Here is an 8588-nt window from a genome sequence, read left to right as displayed (position 1 = left end):
TTTAAATTTTTTTTTACAGTTTACATTCAATATTATTTTGTATTAGCTTCAGATGTGCATCATAGTGGTTTACTTTTTTAAAAAAAATCCTAGCCTATTCGTTTAAATTTAGACAGCAGTGTAATAGATTGCTTGGTAGTCAAAGAGCTAGGTTCTCCTGCCTTGATTCTTTCAGATCTCAAGTTCCTCATCTATCAAATAATAGGTGAATGGTTGATTGCTAAGATTCCTCCTTGCTCCAAGTTCCTGTGATGAACTCAGGTGGGACATTTCCTTGCCTAACAACAGTGATGTGGGGCGTATTTTGGTGGAAATATCAACACTCTCTTCATTGTGGGCATGTGACACTTATTCACACCTACAAGGAAGCCATGGGAACACAGACCATCTGAAATTCACAGGGTTGTATTTTCCATTTGTTGTTGTTTGGGGAGAGAAGAGGGATGGAAACTAAAAGGAGCCTAGAGATCCCTAAAATTCTTTAAATTCTTTGTTATGCAGAAGAGAAAACTGAAACCTATCAAAGTAAAAGCTCTGGCCTTGAGGCTACACATCTCAGGGTCACCGCTCAGCTCAGGGCTCAGTTTTCTGGCCCCTGATCAAAAGCTCATCCTGTCCCACTCCATGTCTTGCAGGAAGAACTGAGAACAACAATAAATCCAAATTCCAAAACTTGTGGTGGGTAGCAGAGAAGAGTAGGTCACCTAACACACCTAGCAGTTAGGTCAGGATGAGAGATCTTGCCAAAGAGGTGGATAATTCAGAAGATGGGGCTTGACCCCAGTGTGGCTGCCCTGAGTTTGGCAGGTGGTGACTTGTAATTGGGACCACAATTGTGAGGTGGTCACTCTACAAGTAACAAGAAATACCAGCTCCAGAAAGTAGAAAATGATTCTTAAAAACGGCCCTATCATGAGACAAAGTAGATCCTGATTGAAATCCAGGAGGGCAAGGATGTGCTTGACCCAACCATTATTTCCAGCACCTAGCCCAGTGTAAACTATAAGAGTAGGCACTCAGTAAACATGTGTTGAGTGAAAGAAGCAAGAATTAGTCATATGTTCAATAAGTAAGCCTACTAGATAAATGAAATGTGTTAACCAGTTCTCCACATGTGTTTAAATGACTCAGTTTGCCATATTCTTTCATATCCTCTTAATTCCTCATACATGTATATACATATATATTGCATAAGCCACACTAGCTCAGATTGATTTATAGATTGCTTGGATTATTTCCTACTCATTTTATTTTTAATCTCTTTAAAATTTGTTCTACCAAAAATCAGACATTCTTAATGAGAGAAAGAAATTTCACAATTTTTGTGTGTGTCCTCAATAGGAAACTGTGAATTGACTGTAATCAGACTGTATGATCCATCCATTTGATTTTGTTTCTTCAAAGGTGGGGTACATCAATTCAAAGATGTATTCCTAGAGCTGAACATTTTATAGAATTCAGTAAGCACTCAATAAATATTAATGCACACATGATTATGCAAGGTATATGCAATCCAGCCCTACTGTTCATAAACTCCTTTCCATTTTTCTGTCTTCATACAGAGATCACCCATAAGAGGACCTGTATAGTGTAACTTGGAATTAGATATGGAAAACTTTCAGGGCCTATGCATCAGCCCACTCTCCTTCACACACATGCACAAAACTTAAATGTTGTGTCATTTCCCGAGGTGAGGAAGATAAGAGGAGGAGCAGATTTGAGGGTAAAATCAAGTGCTCTATTTTAGACATTTTAAGTTTGTATGTAATGTAAGAACTGTTGAAAAACACTGGATATATAGACTTTCATTTTTAACAATTTAAAAATAGTTAACCAAAAAAAGAAAATGTTTATATACAATGTAATCCAGTTGGGAATCCATAATAGATTTTTAAATGATTCTTAAGAATGCAAATTTTTTATATTAGCTATTGTTAAAATTATTTTGACATATGGTTTCCAAAAGCAATATCTTTTTTTCTTCATTCACACATTCATATGCACACACACACACACACACACACACACGCAGGCATGCACATACACATGCAAAATCATGCACACAGACACAAGCACCACCTACATGTCAGAGCAGTAAGCACTGTATGTTATTCATGTAGACATAACCTAAAACACGTCTGTAAGTAATACATCTTAACTTTTAGAATGAGAGTGGCTTTATGCTTCAGAAAAAGCTAACTCACCCTCTTAGAAAACCTTAGCAACATCTAATAAAAGCAGGTAGAAAATCGAACTTTCTATTCACCTTTCACAGAATTATACACATGCAGGAACATTTTGCCATATTTTATAGCATATTAATTTTTCTAATATTTTGTAATATTAGAAACATATTTTATGCTATGCATAAAACACAAGACACACATGTATCAAAGGGATTAAAGAATTTCAAAAACTTCATGTTGAATTTGAAATCTTTGTAGCTCCCCCTTTTTTTATACACCTACCTTTATGATGATATTCTTTTTAAATAAGGATTCTTATCTACTCTGTAATTGTCATAAGAAATTGGAACAAAATATCTAGCTACAAATACTGGTCTGATAAAGACATGTATTTTTGTCAGATTGCTTAAATTAATTTTTGTTCTCGTTTCTTGAGTTTTCTTTTCTGCTTGAGTCAAATTATTGGTATAGTAGCAAATCTATGTGTACTTTGTGATAATAAAGCAAATAAACTTAATTTTTTATTGATCACAAGAAATAGATACCAACACAGTCACATTTACAATTTTTCATGGCTTATATTTGAATATCCAGACTACAGTTTCTAGATGTATTTGCTTTAATTCTGAAATAAACCTGTATCTAATAGCAACGCTTTCACTGCCATTTCAATATCGAGTTCCAGGCCCTTCACTCCCATGCCAACATGTGACAAAGGAAACACTTCCTAGAGCATGGGGAGAGAATTGGCTTCTCTACTTGGCAACAGATCCTGTGTTGATGATTTTTAAACGAATAAGTGTTCAGTTCAAGAGCCCTAGAGAGGCTGATGACTACAGCTCTGGTCATTTGAGGGAAAAAGGAAAGAGATTTTTTTAAACCTGGGGGAGGGGCATGGAATAAATACATTTCCTTTCATTTTAAAAAAATTAAAAAGCAAAAACAAGTTTTGAGTAAGAACATATGTAGTTCCTTATAATTAGAAGAAAAGCACAGACACACAGATTCGTGTCTTTGATGTCTTTGGACTTCAGATCGATTATACACATGCTAATGTTCAATTTCCATAAAAATAAAGCAAATGACAATTATATGTTGGCTTAATTTTGTTATGACAAAGACACTCTTTAGACCCCTTAGCAAGAAACTTGGCACTATTCCATGAGGGTTCTTCACTCCTAGAATATACAAAACTCCATGAAGAAGAGATTAACTAATTTGTGTAATAAACAGACCCAATATTCCCACACTGGACTTTTGGGTCTCAGCTATCCTATAATCAAGAGAGGATGCAGAACCATTGGGGGTATGTCAATCTCCCTTCACATCAGAGGTCTATAGAGAATGAATTAGGTATTGATTTCAAATAATCAGGCCTTTGGATCTTTCAGGTATCCTGGAAAGAATTTTAGAACCTATGACTGACTCTACTTCTGATAGACTACTTTCTTCCAATTTCTATTTGTCTCTTTCAAGGAAAAGAATGCAAGGTCATTTTTCAGAATTTAAAAGATGTTGCCTAATGTAACTTTACCATTTAAAAAGAACTTAAATCATCCCATTGAAGAAGGTTAATTAAAACTTGAGTAAGCATAGGTTTATAAAAACAATCAAACAAACAAACAAAAACAATGTAATATGAGAAAAAACTGATTTCTCACTAGATAATTGTGTGGCTTTGATTAGCTCATGTCACTTTTTTTGGTTGAATTTCCTTTATGCAATGGAGGGTTTCACCTAGATAACATTGAGGTTCTTCTACTTCTAAAATGTTATGATTCTATGCCTGAGGAAGGTTGTTTGCTATGAAGGGGTTACCTGCCATGGCTTAAAAACACTCATTGGAAAATCACAACAGTATTGTGGCATCCATCTCTAGCATAAATATAACTTGAAGTTAATCTCCATTTCTTACTCTTTATATATATATATATATATATACACACACACACACACACTAGAGGCCCAGCGTGCGATTGAAATTGTGCAAGGAGGCACCCTGCAGGGGGCCAGGACCTGCGCCTGACTCATGTAGTGCCAGCCATGGGAGTCAGGTCGGATCGGCGCCGCAGGAGGCTGGACCAGGGCTGCAGGGGACCGGGACCTGCATGCCTGACTCGCAGTGTCCCCTGGCCCCCCAGCCTGTGTCTGCTCTGGGGCCACCTGAGCCACCACGCCAGCTCGGACAGGCTCCCCTGCCTCTGTCTCCGTCTTCGCTCCGGGCCTCACCTGTGCGTGCAACCTTCTGCTGTCTGGTCATGACCCGTTATGGAGTCCTGGCCTAATTTGCATATTACCTCTTTATAATATAGATTTTTAATTGATTTTAGAGAAGAAGGGAGAGGGAGAGAGTGATAGAAACATCAATGATGAGAGAGAATCATAGATTTACTACCTCCTGCAAGCCACACACTGGGCATGCGTCCTGACCAGGAATAGAACCGGTGACCTCCTGGTTCATAGGTCGACACTCAACCACTGAGCCACACCAACTGGGCCATTTTTTACTCTTGATAAAAGGTGGAAAAGGCCACTCAGGCCCCAGAAACAGTAGAATAGACAAGGAGAAGACTTGCTGAAGGAAATCACCTCTCAACTTCTGTACATCCTCTCTTCTCATCATCCTCTCCCAGTAGATGAGTTGACAATGGGTGGAGAGGACAGGGAGGCTCCCTGCAGTGGTTTGCTTGTGGTGCTGTGCTGTGTTGTGTTGTGTTGTATTGCAGTAGCCATGTAGTAGTAGATATCAACTGAAACAGTTTGTCTGTTAGAGTTCAATACTGAAATGACCTTTGGAAATAATCATAATGAGACTCAAATATAAAATAGTTGCTTGCTGAGAAAAAAGCTAAAGAAGAACTCAAAAATGCACACGCATCTCAGAAACCCACCCTAACAACTACCGCATGGGCTCCTGTTCCAATGCTAAACAACCTTTTTAAATTCAAAGCCGAATCTGTAATCTTCATATGACAGAATGCAAATGCACATGTTTATACTTAAAATGAAAGGCAGGTTGATATAAAGGAATTTTTATGTCTTTCAAATGCTACATTAAGTGACACAAATCTCCTGAAGATGGTATTAATTTCCTCTAATAATAATTTCTGGGTCATTAAGTTCATTGCATTTTACTTTACACTCTTCTTATCAAGTATACAGAACCCTGTGTGATTTCCCCCAGGAGCCCCGCTGCCATATCAGAAAAGCTCACACTTTCAAAGGATTAATAACACCTCTCGGGTGCTTTTAAAAATCCCTCACTAATCTCCACACTTTCACTTATGCTGACCCTGCCTGGCCAAGCTTCTGTCTGCTAGAAAGTCTACACTGACGTGGGGGAGGGAGGGCAGCCTTCTAGCTCACCACAGATGGGGAGCAATCTCTGCCGGGGCAAAATGGATAAGCCAACTCGTATTTCTTTTATTTCTTCTTTACCTGGAAGAATTAGGGAAAATAATGGTCACTCTCATATGAATAAAGTGGCCTTTTGATGAAAAGCATTTGAAAGGAAGTGACTATTTAGAAGAGAAATCCTAATTCATGACTTCATCCAACTATGTGCACTCAGAATACATCAGCCAAAGAATTAACTTGATTAGTGGGAGCAGAATTATTCGCTATTTTAATCTGTGTCTTTCTTAATAATGCTAAATTTATTTAAGTTGGTATCAACATTGTTTCATTTGCAAACCATAACTATTGCTCCAAGATAATATTAATTATTGATATTAATCAAAAAACCCTTAAACACATAGTTCCTCCCTTAAACGTGCCAGATATACATTTGTTTCTCACCAAATATATGGTAGTGTTTTAAGAAGACATTACAAATCAATAAAGTTTCTTTTGCCATGGGAATTATGATTTTTTGAGCAGTTATACCTTAATTAACTGAATTGGAATTAATTCACACTGGATTATTAATCATCCAGTGTGTATTGCTATGAAGAGGATAAAAAAAAATGATCATGGATGTAACCTCTAATCACAGTGGACATTCTGGGAACAGTGCCGGAGTTGAAAAGCTGAAAAGCTGTGTGCTTGGTGAGAAACTCCCTCAGTTCTGCACTAGCTACAAAAATCTAACCACATAGAATTTGCATATTAGTTCCTATGCGTTCATTATAGGTAATTATGTTTGAACCACATTTTCTATAGAAACCTTAGAAAGGTAAATAAATCTCCAAACTCCAATGGCTCTTTCATCCATCTATACCAGGTGTCCTCAAACTACCGCCCGCGGGCCACATGCAGCCCGCTGAGGACATTTATCCGGCCCGCCGGGTATTTTTGCCATTTTGTTTTTTTACTTCAAAATAAGATATGTGCAGTGTGCATAGGAATTTGTTCATAGTTTTTTTAAAAACTATAGTGCAGCCCTCCAACGGTCTGAGGGACAGTGAACTGGCCCCTGTTTAAAAAGTTTGAGGACCCCTGATATACAATCTATAAAATGGGCTAATGGTTCTCTGAGCTCTTCCAGGATTGAGGTGAATATTTTTCATGATTAAAAACAAAACCCTAACTCTCCAGTTTCAAAAGGTTACACATAGAGTGTGATACAAATGTATTTAGCATACTCAAATGTGCAAAGAAAATTAGATTTTTACATTTTTTCTATACTTGATCTCATCTTCCTTGCACACACCCCCGTCCCCCACTCCACTGAGGGCCAGAAAAACAAATTTGCCAATTAATGCTATCTCACTTGCTCTCTGTTCCATCTCCCCTTAGTTTACAATAGTCCCTTTCAGATAGAGGTCAATTCTCCACTGTTCCCAACAGTAGCAGCTGTTCTGTGGCCACCACGGGAGGTGCCACGAATGTTGTTCTCTGGTCATTGACGCCCTGTATGGTTCATCCTGCCCTGATGTGCTGGATGTTTGCAGCTAGTGAGTGTGGTTCCTTCTGAGCTGGATCAGAACCAGGAGGAGTGCCCACTGGCTCAGACCCCCCTGTGCTTCTCACACTGTTGAGAGACTCAAATCTGCCTGAGAATTTCATTTTATCACTGGCCTGGCTGGCCCCTCTGCAGTGACCGTGGCAACATCCCCAGCAAGCTCTTCATCCAGCATCATCTACTTTCCCCAATTTCCCCAAGGACCACCGGCCTCCTGGAAACCAGCCACCTACATAGGAGCTGGCAGAGTAGAGGTCCTCCCCCTCGGCCTCAGCTACCAAACAGTGTTATTATGATAGGCACGAGGTCCCGAAGCGAATATGGGCAGAGTCCTCTGCTTTCAGCCATTTTTATAGCCTTCAGTGATGTTAGTTTCATGCGCCTCCACATAATTCTCCCACTGATGTGTCCTAGCCCCTGAGACTACTCATTTCTCACTCAGGGCCATGGGAAACCCCTCTGTAGGACCTCAGTGTCTCTAGGGTGAATGAACTCACATGATAAGGGAGGCTATCTTTCCTTGATTTACATTCTGGTTCCTAGAAACAGATTGGGCTGTTGGTCTTCCTGATAAAAACTTCATTTTACTTTCTAGATTTAGTCACCAGGTGCTTGTGGGGTCCAGTTCCTCATATTGTCAGTGGCTGAGATTTTTCTACCTTCCTGTTCTTTGCTTTCTGGGGAAATAGGAGAACCTGTTCCAGCGACACCTAGTCTCAATTCCGACTAAAAGTACAGTATGGACAATCTGTGCCATAGTTTGTAAATGACCAAATACTGTGGCGCAGGTAGAAAGGTGGCCCTGAGGGAGGACTAGAAAATAGATAGGTCAAGAGACAGAGAATGAATCCAAATTCCTAACAGATGCTTATATATTTTTTTTCCTTAAAGTTACGCTGTTTCACATCTTTAAGTATAATTGTTGATTTATTTTTTTCAGAAAGCTTTTGAAGTGGCAAATGTTAACTAAACTTTATGTTCGATTTCATGTTTCATTGACAGATGAGATACCTTTTTTAAAAAATTTTCTGGACTTTGGAGTATAAAAGGCCTCTTTTAACTGAATAACTTGATGATAAAATATTTGATGGAATTAAAAAATATGCCAGTGCCAGGACCTTTTTTAGAAGAAGTTGTGTTTTCCTAAAGATAAGCATTTTCCCCATGATAATGTTTCTTCCCTCCTTCAGACACTTAATTTTATATGGCAATCTGAGCATAACCAATCAATCAGTGAATGTTTATACAATGCACTGTCTAGGTGATCACAATGCTAAGTCAAGGAAACAAAGAGGAGATCAAAGCTGACCTGGTCCTTGCCCTCATAAAGCTTATAATCTGGCAATTACTTACTAGAGACAACGCTGGCTGTGAATTTAGCATAATGAGGTCTGTCCTGCCTATCAGCCAGATAGTATATATCAGCATAGTCTTGGTTGATTGTTTAGCTTTGCTAAGACTTGATTTACTCTTCTATAAAGTGGGGATAATCCCACCTG

This window comes from Cnephaeus nilssonii, assembly GCF_951640355.1.
Source record: "Cnephaeus nilssonii genome assembly, chromosome: 8".
NCBI classification, from domain to species: Eukaryota; Metazoa; Chordata; class Mammalia; order Chiroptera; family Vespertilionidae; genus Cnephaeus; species Cnephaeus nilssonii.
This window is presented reverse-complemented; position numbering follows the sequence as displayed.